At 33.6% G+C, this 12893-nt stretch overlaps 1 non-coding gene across 1 annotated transcript; it reads left to right on the top strand.

Moving 5' to 3' along the window:
• Positions 1-1263: 1263 nt before the first annotated feature.
• Trnai-gau (transfer RNA isoleucine (anticodon GAU)) lies at positions 1264-1333 on the top strand. Its single transcript has one exon. It is a non-coding gene; the product is annotated as a tRNA-Ile (tRNA).
• The last annotated feature ends 11560 nt before the right edge of the window (positions 1334-12893 follow it).

The raw sequence follows: 12893 nt of genomic DNA, 5'->3' as shown, positions 1-12893 counted from the left end.
TTAAAAACTAATTTTAGGGTCACTGTAAAAGATATCCAAAAAGGGTTACACAAAGCAGTCTTCAATTTTTCAAGCACGTTCAACTAAATTTACTGTAATACATAAGACCTTCAAAAAACCATGCAAAATAAAATTTCTCACTGTTGGATAGATCGAGTTGTAGCATCATACGTATATTTAGCAAAATGCAGAAATTTGAGACCAAGTGATATTTCTGGGAACAAGTTTCATTTTTTACCAGGATATCTTCTTAATTCTATAAAATGAATTGTTAGAATATTAACTAACTACAAGGTTGCATTGTAAAAAGAATGTATGTTTTCATAACTAATACAGAGTTTGAAAAGCCGGAGAATAAGCAGTTGCTAAGGAGTAAGTGATCAATACACTTTCTACTCACATGGCAAAATCCAGCGTAATTGTTTGTGGCACACAGTATTTTGGATGTAATGCGATTCTCTTCATAGTACATTTGGCATATCGAATTGGGGATAATAGTCACCTCAGTCCACCGAAGAATTTCTTGATTTTCTGTAGCTGGAACAAACAGAATTAATAATCATGTCATCTTCGTGTCTCTTTATCATAGGGAATACACAGTTACTGGATGAAGCAACATTAAATAAATGATCGCTATCAGTTCCAATGGGTTCACAATGTAAGAATGTTTGAGAAATGAACTGCTGAAGTCACAATAAAGGTTTTCGTTATAATTAGATAATGTTGTTAGAATATTTACTGAACTTCACTTCTCCAGTTCTTTTCATTATGATGGAGACTGAATCGGTTTCTGTGTGATGAATAAATCACATGTTTGTGTACACAGTTACAAACTGACTGTTAACAGACGAATGAACGACGCAGAGAAACATATTAAAATGTTCATATGGAATTATATTATTCTGGAGAGATATGAGTCTCAACCTAGCTGCAGAAATGATTTAAAATTTCTGCTAAAGCCAGGACTTGAACCTAGATATGTACTTTATTAGGCATGTGTGCTAACCACTGCAGCTAAAACAACTGCATGGACTACTCTAGTTCAATACCCTCTCTAACACAAACTTCAATTCATGCCTTCAGATTAATTCAGATCAATACCTGAGGTATAGGCAAGATTTCCTCATTACATACAAAGCTGGGGTGCTATGCCAATGTCAGAGAACCTCGACAACACTGACGATTTAAGAAGGGGGAAATAGGCTGAAGGCATGAACTGAACCTGGTGTTAGGGAAAGCACTGGTAGTTGTTTTAGCCACAGTGCCATGGTGGTGTAGTGGTTAACACATCTGCCTGATAAGCAGGAGTCCTGGGTTCGTCCCAGCTTTGGCACGAATTATAATTCATTTCTTCAGCTCCTATAATTATACTAAATTGCATTCAGATGTATCCATATTAGTCTTAATCCAGTCACGTGATTCCAGCGAGACTCACCTAAAGTGAACAAAGAAAATATGAAGTTAATCCCCTTCACCATGTATGCAATTTCTTTTTAAAATTCGTCTCTGAGATAAAAAAAACAGGTTGTCCAAAACAAGCAACTACATATTAAGTGAAAATTGTTTTTGTCACTCTTGACTTCTCTTGTTATTTGGGAGGGATTATTGTGACATCTGCATCTACATTACGCCCACAGAGTGTCTATAATTCCAGTTTCAAAACGCTGTAGAAGGACAAACAGTTGTAAATTTTCCAACTGGTGTGCAGCAGGATAGTAGGTCTTCGTATCGATAACATTTTCACTGACAGTGCTCAGGCAGAAACAATTAATGTGCACTCAGTTGTGAATGGGCTATCTGATCATGATGCACAGTTAATTGAAATAACACATATAGCACCTTACAGTATTTAGGCAAGTTCATAAAAGGTGGGGAGGCTTATTAATGCGCACAGGATACAGACCTTTAATGGTTTGAAGTATACACAGAAAATGATGCTGATGCCAAATTCAATTTATTCCACCGTAAATTTCTCTCAATACTTGAGAGTTGCTTCCCTGAAACGTTATCCAAAAATGCCATTACAAAGTCAAGTAAGCCATGGATTACTATGGGAATTAAGGTATCGTGTAAGAGGAAGAGGGAAATATATGTACAGGCCACAATAAGTCAGGATCCGATGTTACTTGCTTACTACAAAAGATACTGTACTATTCTAAGGAAAGTCATTAAGAGGTCGAGAAGCTTATGTGTTCTGACAGAAATTAATAACGCAGATAATAAGATTAAAAGTATATGAAATTTTGTGAAATGGGAGATGGCGCAGCCTGACAGTTCACAGCATACCATAGCAATAAAGCTAAATGATAATGTTGTGAGTGATAATTCACAAGTTGCAAGTATTTTTAACAATCACTTTCTGAATGTAGCAGCAAAAATAGGGTTAAAGGGTTCAGCTGAAGAAGCAAGAAAAAATGTTAAAAATATCATTCCCAGGACTTTCGGCCTTTAGAAATAACATCAGCATACCCCACTGAAAATAAGGGAAGTATAAATATACTGAAAAACAAGAGCTCATGTGGTGTTGATAGAGTCTCTAACAGTCTTTTAAAGTGTTGTTCTAATTTAATAAGTGGAGTCCTTAGCGATATATGTAATGCTTTGCTGGCACAGGGAATTTTTCCAGACAGATTGAAATACACAATTGTCAAACCTCTTCATAAGAAAGGGGACAAGAGTGACATAAATAACTATAGACCAATTTCATTGCTGACTTCATTTTCTAAAATATTCGAAAAAGTTATGTATTCAAGAGTAGTCTCACTTTTAATTTACTCAGCATGTCACAGTTTGGAATCTGGAAGGGATACTTGACTGAGAATGCTACCTACACATTCATGCTTCAAATAGTACAAGCCCTAAATAACAAATTTTCGCTAGTTGGTATTTTTTGTAATCTCTCCAATGTATTCGACTGTGTGGATCATGTCACACTCTTAGAAAAACTCAGGTTTTATGGAATTGAAGGCTAAACACACAGCTGGTTTGAATCATACTTAATGAACACAAAGCAACAAGTTGTGTTGAATAGCACAAATGATGTTGGGAGGTGGTAAATTTTAGTGACTGGGAAGTCCCACAGGGTTCAATTTTAGGTCCTCTGCTGTTCCTTATTCATGTGAATGACGTCGCACTTAAGGTTCAGCAAGCTGAACTAGTACTTTTTGCAGATGACATGAGTGTTATAATAAATCCTATTCCAGAAAAAGCAGCTGAAGATATTTTTAAGAATGTCTTTCAAACAATTATTAAGTGTTTCTCAGAAAATGGAGTCTCATTTAAGTTTAAAAAACTCACTATATCCAGTTCTGTACACCGAATAGAATCATACTGACAATTGATGTAGCATATGAACAGGGCTCAGTTAACAGGGTAGATTTGTCCAAATTTTTGGGTGTTCACATTGATGTCTACTTGAACTGGAAGAAGAATATTAGTGAGATTCTCAAACAACTAAGTTCAGCTTCTTTTGCTCTTTGTATGATCGCTAGTCTTGATAATAAATAGATCAGCCTTCTAACGACCTTACAAATTTCCACTCAGTAATGTCTTATGGAATAGTTTTCTGGGGTAACTCTGCACTTAGACATAAAGTATTGATTGCACAAAAGAGAGCAGTGAGAATAATTAGTGGTGTTCACCCAAGGACATCATGTAGGCACCTTTTCTAGGAGTAGGGTATTTTAACTGCACCATCAGAGTACAATATTCGCTAATGAAATTCGTTACAAATAATCCATCTCAATTCATGAAGAACAGTGATGTTCATACGTACAACGCTAGGGGGAAAAATGACCTTTCCTATCCGTTATTGAAGCTGTTAGTTGCTCAGAAGGAGTACCTTATTCAGCAACAAAAATCTTTGATCATTTGCCCAACAACATAAAGTGTCTGGCAGGAAGCAGATCAAGTTTTAAATCTAGTTTAAAACCATTTCTTTTGGACAACTCCTTCTAGTCCATGGACGAGTTTCTGTTTCAGAAATGGTAAAAAAAAATGTAGCTCTAAATGTAGTTGCAAGTGTAGATCTAAAATTTTCAGTAATATTAATATTAGCACTATTAATGTGTGCATACATATCTTGTAATCTGACTTGTTCCAAATCATATCGATAAGATAATCGGGAAAATGATCTACAGAAAGTGACATAACTAAAACGAAACTAAACTAAAACTAAGCATTGACACATTGGGTGTGGTCCTGAACTACCTGTTAGAAACAATTTGCTGAGAAAGCACTCAGTAATATTTCGCATGACGTTTTAAGTCTTCTACCGACTTCGAACATGTGTTTTTGGCAGGATATCGAGAGTAGATTGTGTCACCACCAACTATAATTGTATGAGTGCGGTACCTATTGCAAATAAGACTCAAATTTTCTTTGGACTATATAATCTGAGTCAGGGGTCGGTAAAACGAACCAGTTATTAAATTATTACGGTTGTCAAGTATAGCCTCTACCGACACTAACTCACAAGAACTACCTCAGTTTTACTAGAAGGTAAACTACTTCTGACGGTAATAAACGCTCCATCACTAATCGTATTTAATTCATCCTCTCTGAAATTTCGGCTGAATTTATTTCTCGCTTTAGCCAGCTTTCCACACCTGTAACGCTTTGACCTTTCATGGTTTCTATAAGCACTTCGATCTTTAGTTATTTCGGACCACAGCTACGACCATTTACAACTACAGTACCGATTGTTACTAGGTTTATCCTCTCATGTTTGTCTTTCACTTCTAAATTGATGCTGTTTCTGCATAAGACTTACCACCTCGCATCGCCAGTTAATAATTGCCTAGGTTTTCTTTGAGCAATTAAAATGAAGCAGCCAATCAATATCCAAGATGTCGGAACCCCAGACAAACAATCTTTGCTGTGCTGAAAAATATTCAAATCATCTGAATTATTCGGCAACAAACTGCATTCGCAGTATTTCCACAAATAAAATACAGCACCAAACACACACATACTTTAAAAAACATGTAACGTCCAACTGTATTGCGTAAAATGGCGCCAGGTTAATCAATTGTTAACTATATTTTCATTCCTGATTATGGACTGTCACATCAGTTGGATCAGTAAATTTCATTTGAGACTGTACTGCATTTGCTATGAAGAATGAGAATGCGTAAAAACATACTCTACATAAACAGTTAAAAACCAATAATTGCTTCTGGACTGTAGCTTATGAAAATTATAAGCAATGCTAATATGTTACTAACAAGAGTCTCACGATGCTAAACTTTTTATTTATTGCGTTTTGGGTGTGGTAACTTATCAAGTGATCAGAATACAATGTTAATAAAAGACTCTCAGCACACACTATGTCAAGTGTTAAAAATTCACGATGATAGAACAATAGTGGCAACTGATCTACATCAACGCCAGGGTTTGAGTTTAACTTTAAATGCTCTACTGCAAACATTCATACACTAAAAATAAAATCAACAGCTGACTTATGTTCTGTTGCTTGTCTTCACAGACCGACGAATGCACTCATAAACGTCCAGCGCTCGACTATAATGCCATGCTTGGCTTAAGACACAAAAAAGCCTCAAACTAATCACTTTACACATCTATTATGCTTGTCAAAAGCGACACTGTTAGTTCAGCATCAAAACATCTGCAAAAACACATCAATAGCCCTTAAAGAAAACATAGGGGCAATGTTTAAACACATCCTCGGCGCTTGCGTAGTGGTGGAGCATGACATGTTAGCTCATCCACATCAGTTAAAGAGTTAATTGTGGTCTGGTGCTCGTTAAGTCTCATAATGTTTTCTCGAAGTCAAAAATGCAGTAAACGCAATGTTTCCAAGTGTCACAATAGTATTTACCACAAACACGCACATGTCCATCAAAGATAAACATGCACATGTCCATCAAAGAGGTGCCTAAAAAGGATTATGAACTGTGCAGTATGAGCCCCAAAGCGATTGCCATGCCTTAATACAAAACGAATTCTTGAAATATTTGCACATCAGAACTATGGGACCAAGGCTCTCTAAAACGATTGAAATCTGCATTTTTTTATGATCCAGTATTAAGTAACACCAACGTCTAACGAAAGTACCGATGTTGAAACAATCACTTTCAAAACATAGTTTAACATGATTTTAGGAAGGAAAGAAGAAACTGATTTTATTACTATGTATCACATAAACTGCAATATGATTTTAGATATGAAAGAAGAAAGTGCTTTTATTAAAATCTACCACTTAAGTTCCAGAACATCAGCTTTGTTTACACACAAAACAAGATTAAAGATGGTGGTATAGGTGCAACATGTTCAAGGAAGATAATAGAGTTGATATTTATCACTTAAAAAGTATAAAAAATACATGTATGTTCCACTCATCTATAATTACAAATCTCTAAAATCCTAGCTTTGCAACAGAATTTAATTGTAAGATTACGTGCACAAAACGCACTTTACAAGCCGAATGGACCTTCAAGTCCTATATTTCCACATATAAATTGTTTGTAGAAGTACATGAGACCTGCTTGTTAACACTACTTCAATCAACCATGTGCACTGAGGTGACAAAAGTCGTGGGAAACCTCCTGATACCGTGTCAGACCATCTTTTGGCCAGCGTAGTGCAGCAACTCGATGTGGCATGGTCTAAATAAGTATTTAGAAGTCCCCTGCAGATATATTCAGCCACACTGCACCTAAAGCCATCCATAATTGCGAAAGTGTGCCGCTGTAGGATTCTGTGCACGATCTGACCTCTCGATTACATTCCATAAATGTTCAATGGGAATCATGTCAGACGATCTCGATGGCCAGACTGTTTACTCAAATCGTCCAAAATGTTTTGCAAAGCAATAGGAAACATCTGTGGCCCAGTGTCATGATGAATTCTCATCCATGAAAATTCCATCATTTCATGTAAATACAGCCCAAACCATTATGGAGCCTCGACCAGCTTGCACAGAGCCTTCTCGACAACTTGGGTGCATGGCTTCATGCCGCACTCGAACCCTAACTTCAGCTCTTACCAGTTGAAATCGGGACAATTGACCAGCCCACGGTTTTCGGTTGTCTATTGTCCACCCAATAAGGGAAAGCACTCGCGTTGGCCGTCTGCTGCCACAGCCTATTAACGCCACATTTCGCTGCATTGTCCTGATGGCAACGTTTCTCTTATGTCACCTCAGTGAATATTCCGCACGACAGTGTTCAAGTGGAATTATCGTGCAGACACATTATATGATCACCAGTTAACAGATATTGTAATCAGATTTCGTTTTTGTCAGTGGTTTTTTTACTTTTTTGATCAGAATAAATATATTTATCGCAACTGTGTACTTTATCAATTCCTGTAGCCACTCCATTATCGTAGCCCACATCATGATCATAGAGTAATGGGATAAGGGTGATTCTGGAACAGTTTTAATTTACTCAAGGTGGTGGACACTCTCCCCCTTCATCTCTGGGAAATCCATAGCCCATTGGGCTTAGCCTAACACTCCCTTTCTGAGATATCCAAATCATCTCTATCTCACCCCATCCCTCCCCTCCTCCTCCCCCTCTCTTCACCTACTTCGAAAATGTTGGTGGAGGTCGCACAGTCTTTTCTGAGATTTTGGTGTGGATGGACAAAGGGTAGTTTATTTTCTTCATTTTGTGTGTTATCCTCATGGAAATTGGTGAGACTGATGCACCCAGTCTTGTGATCATGATGTCAGGGATATAAGGTGAGCACAGTAGCCTGACAGTCTCAGCTAGTGGAAGAATCATGAAACGTTAACAGCAACAGCAACCAAGATCGTCCGGCGCGTCCCAGCAGACTAAGAAGATGTGGAAAAGTAAGCACTCACTACATGTCTTTGCTGTTGCTAATGCTTCTTCTGTGTCCAGCTCCATTTGTTTGTCCCACATGTACCGGTTCTTCTTCTTCTATGTAACACAGCTGACATGACCTCCAGCATTTTGGGATCTGCAGCAGTAGCAGTAGTTTACAAAATGTCAGGACCTGCAGCAACCTCCAGCCTGTCAGGACCTGCAGCTGCAGCTGGCATGTGGGAGCCTGTAGTGTGTCTGGTCAGCATGTACGTGCGGCACAAGGAGCTGCTATTGTCCACGCCACTCATTAATGAAGACACTCGTAGTGTCCCCAACTCACAGAAATGCACCAGGAGACTCATGCAGCAGGGCACAGTGACTCCAACATACAGGCCATCCATTGAACTGAGGAACATCCCTGTGATACTACAATGACAGAGAGTAGAACCATTTTGTAGGTTCTACCTCACTTGGCTTAGTCCTGGCTCATGCCAGGACCAACCCAAGTTACCAATAAGCTACATAATGGTTCTACTATTATACACAATTTTAGGTCTAACTCACATAATTTCATTTAAAAGTACCTATTATTGTAAAATAACTTAGAAAATTAATGAAAAGGAATATTTTTCGTGTCGGATTCACCTAGTATAAAATAATTATTTTTCATACAAAAGGTGAAAGTAAGAAAACAAATTTATTATTTTTATATAAAAGCACATGTAAGAAAAAAATTCATTCTCACGAAGAATAATTAATATTAAAATTTTGTTGGCTCTCCAGTTTAGTGTATTTTATTATAAAAGCCGAAGGTAAGTAAATAAATAAAAACTGTTCTATTCCTTACCCAATTTTTTCCAATTCTTTCTTCTTAAACAGCCATAAGATTTTTATAAACAGTTGAATTTTAATGATTTATTTACAGTTTTACCACATTCAAATGTAAGCTTAATTTTTTGCTAATAAGACAGACATACATTACAAATACAATGATATCCATCTTTTGATACTTTTCTTTAAGAAATTCATTAATATGCTTTTTCTCTAGATAGTCACCACACTGCTGCAGCTGTTTCGTATTGTCAATTTACAGGTCATAAAAATGAATAGGAAAAACAGTGACTTCGAGATCACAAACTTCATTATTTCTATTTTTAAACTTCTACATTCCTTTATATTTCAGTATCATCTCCACTTTTTCAATTAATTGAAATTTACAAGCAGTAATTAAATTATAATACCTGTCTGGTAAAATAATCTAAAATTCATTCTTAAGTTCCACTCAAATTCACATCCAGTAATATTATATAAAACATTAACCTACAGCTCACTTAATTTTTTAATCTCTTTCGAGAGACTTACATTGTTGAGCTTCTTGATTAGAGTTGCAATTTATATAGAAAAATTTTTACTACATTTTTTTATAATTTGTAATGCCTGTATGGCAATGTATCTACCTTATTCTCCTAAACATATGTTTTGTAATCATAAGGTCACAATGCTTTGTTTATTTCAACCTTGTATATTTCGTGTTTTTCACTTTGAATCATACTAATTATTCTGTACTGGTTTCTATTATGAAGAAAACAATATTTACAATATTCTAACTTTATTCTATTTTTGACAGTTCATTCCTTAATTTCTTTAGTTTTTTCTATTTTATCACCAACTTTACAATCATACAAACTTCATCCATTATTTTTCCACTATGTTTACCTTTCATTTTTCCTAGAAGTTTCTTGTTCACTTGTTGAATACCAAAAATATTATTTTCAGGATAATCGCTAGTCTCAAATATATCGATCGTCGATTTCATATCTTCATAAAATCTTCAGTTTGCATATTATAGACATAATTGTCTGCATCTTGATGACACAACTCAAAGTTTTTTCCACAATTCTGTTTCCTTATTCTATAGTGAAATTCATACATCAGTTGTTTTAATAAATCAAGTATGCTCATACCAACATAAATGGATTCATTTATTGAAATTTTTGTTTTATTCATATGAATATCAGCAAGATTTTCATTAAACGTAGTTCTTGCTTTAGAGTTTGGCTTTGCTCTTAATTTATTACACTTTTTTCCATGTGATACTAATTTTATTTAAACTCTAATACTTTCCATTGAATTACCAAGCATACAACTATTCATCAATTAGTAGAAATCTTTTTCAAAATCATGTTTTACTTTAGTTCTTATTTCTGTATTGGTACGTGTATACCTCTTCAACTAATAACTTAAATTTTAAACCTCTGTGCATATTTATTTATTTCATTCCTACAGACAGATAGTGCTTAAAATTTCTATAGTGAACTATATAATTAATTTTGACATTCAGAGCAGTCAACAATTTGCTTACTTTAGTTCCTGGTACAATTTCATTTTCAGGAGCTAATGGCAAATCTTTATATACAGAATGTAAGTCTTTTGGATATACTATATCCACTTTCAAAAGATATCCATTTTTAGGAGTATCTGATACTTTACTTATCACAATCAAAATTAATTCTTTCATCACATTCAAATCGACAATATGGTAAATATTGTCTCATAGTGTAACCATATAAATTATTTATACCTAAATATGTTACACAATTTGATATCATTTTGATATCAGTACCCTTCGTATATATATATATATATATATATATATATATATATATATATATATATATATACCTTAAATGTATCTTACATAAGACTGTGTTATTCCTCCCCTAATTCCCTATTCAACCATTAAAATCACATTGTAATCATGTAATAAATCGAAGATTGTTTAGTCATTTTCAACACTGCATTCCAAGATAAATTGTGGGTAGTAAAATTTTGAGATGATGGATCAAAATAATATTCTTTCATAGAAATTTCTCTAAAATTTTCAAACATGTCAGGCAATAATAGTACATCAATTTTAAGATATAGAACATGATATTCATCTAGATTTATAATACAAAATCTTTCCCAAATTATTTTTGCATATTTACAATTTCACCACTTGTTTCACAGTGATTTAACTTATTATAAAATTCTTCTTTTGCTGGTAATTGAGTCTCTTCAAATTTCTTCCAAGAATCCGTGTAATCATTTGGATATACACTGTTCCTGGTCACTAGATTAAGTAAAACTTTATGGAAAAAATTTTCTACTGTTTTTCATATTGTATCTCTTTAATTTGATGAAAGCTTGTCAAGTGAAGAAGCCATGAATTTAAACGTATCAACAAACTTCAAAATCAACTGTCTGTACTCTTACCAAAGCTAAAAGATCTGTCCTCATTATTTGGTATTAGATCTGTTTCTTTTTTATCATAAACAAGTTCTTTCATAAACAGATGTGAATCATACACTAACAAATTATGTAAATAAATCAGTAGAAAACTCAGATGTTTTAACTATAAGTTACATTTATTAGGTAAAGGATTGCAAAATTTTATAGCTAAATTATCGTGATGTCAAACTTTTTTATTTTTCTGTAAGTAAAGGTATTTATATAGAGCGCAAATTTTAAATTTATTATGTCTTGATTGCTCTTCAGGAGTTAGTGGTTTAATTTTTTCAGTTTCAGAATAATTATTCCAATTTCTTTTTTAGTACATGCATATCAAAATTTAGCTCATTATAAACAAAATGACCTTTATATTATTGATTTACATATTTAATACATAGTAACAGCAGCCATATCGCTAATGTTTTTGATATTTCATTGTATATGAATTTTCTGAATTGGGTTGACAGTTGTCCATATTAAATAGTCAATTTTCAAAATCAACATATATAATAAATGGAACTTTCGTGTATGTTAATAATTTTAAAACAAACAGATTGACATTCATTTGACAATTCTACTTTTAATGGTTACCTAACTAAACAACTTTCTGTGTGATTATCTAATTTTTTCTTTACTGTGGAAAGGGGTAACCAAAAATCATAAATAAATTTTGTTTCTTCATGTTTACTATGTTTTGTTTCTTCATGTTTACTAATTTGACATTTTCTGTAACAATAATATGAATTAACTACATGTTTGAAATAAAGAAGATTTACGAGTTTCTCCAGCCTTCATTTCGTAATTTTTAATGGATGCACTTGATATTTTTCTTCAAGTGAATAAATATTATAAATACATTAATTCTACTCTTAATGTTTGTAATATGATTAAGTACTATAGGAAATTCAAATTCTACAAGTTTCTGATCAAGGTCTAGTCCAACATTTGTATATTTTGTAATTCTTTCTGAAATTTTCTCTACATAGAAAATATTTTTCAATCTTTATTTCTTACATTAATATACGCTTTTCTATTATTTTATCTGGTAATTCAATATAACTTGATCCTCTCAGTGGAAAATATCTAAAATTCCTTGCTTTCTGTTTAATATTCATCCTGATCCATGTTGTTGGAAATTACCTATTCTTGACAAAATATTTATTTTACCAATCTTAATTTATTAATTAACTCACTTCCATTTGTAATCCAATAGTTTTCTATCTGGAAATGAAATTCCATAGTATTTATATTTATCTGCATGTGGTACTCACAAAGAAGTTTAAAAGTTACATTCAGTCCATGATGTATTCTCATATTTTCTTTTACAATTTTCATAATTTTTACTGCAGCCAAGAAATGGTTAAGTTTAACAGAGTGTATATTATTATCAATATTTATAGTTTGCAATCTGTGTACAAATGCATTACGAACTAGATAATAATGAACTGTTATCCTGTCTCTTGGTTTCTCGAAGTAATCATTACAAAATGAAAATAATATTTTATCATTAGATTTGGGTTTTTTTTGCAAAGATATTGGTAGGAAATGGAAATATTACTCGTGGTTAAGATCCATTATTTTGAAAAATGTCATCATCACTTACAATTTAGTAATGGGGTAATTATTTCCAAACACTTCATCCTCACATAAGATGTTGGCCATTAATAAATCTAAATAGATCAGCTTTATTTAATTTACTATGACCTCATAAAATATTTCCTTTACAATAATCACAAAGTTGAAAGATTGTGAATTGCTCCATTTGGCCTTCCTATTTATAGAAATTAAAACTTATTAGATTTCCAAAAAATACCATTAAAAATTTCGTTG

Source organism: Schistocerca serialis, chromosome 11, assembly GCF_023864345.2.
Source record: "Schistocerca serialis cubense isolate TAMUIC-IGC-003099 chromosome 11, iqSchSeri2.2, whole genome shotgun sequence".
Classification (NCBI taxonomy): domain Eukaryota; kingdom Metazoa; phylum Arthropoda; class Insecta; order Orthoptera; family Acrididae; genus Schistocerca; species Schistocerca serialis.
Note: the sequence above shows the minus strand (reverse complement) of the source record. Positions and strands in the feature narration are given on the sequence as shown.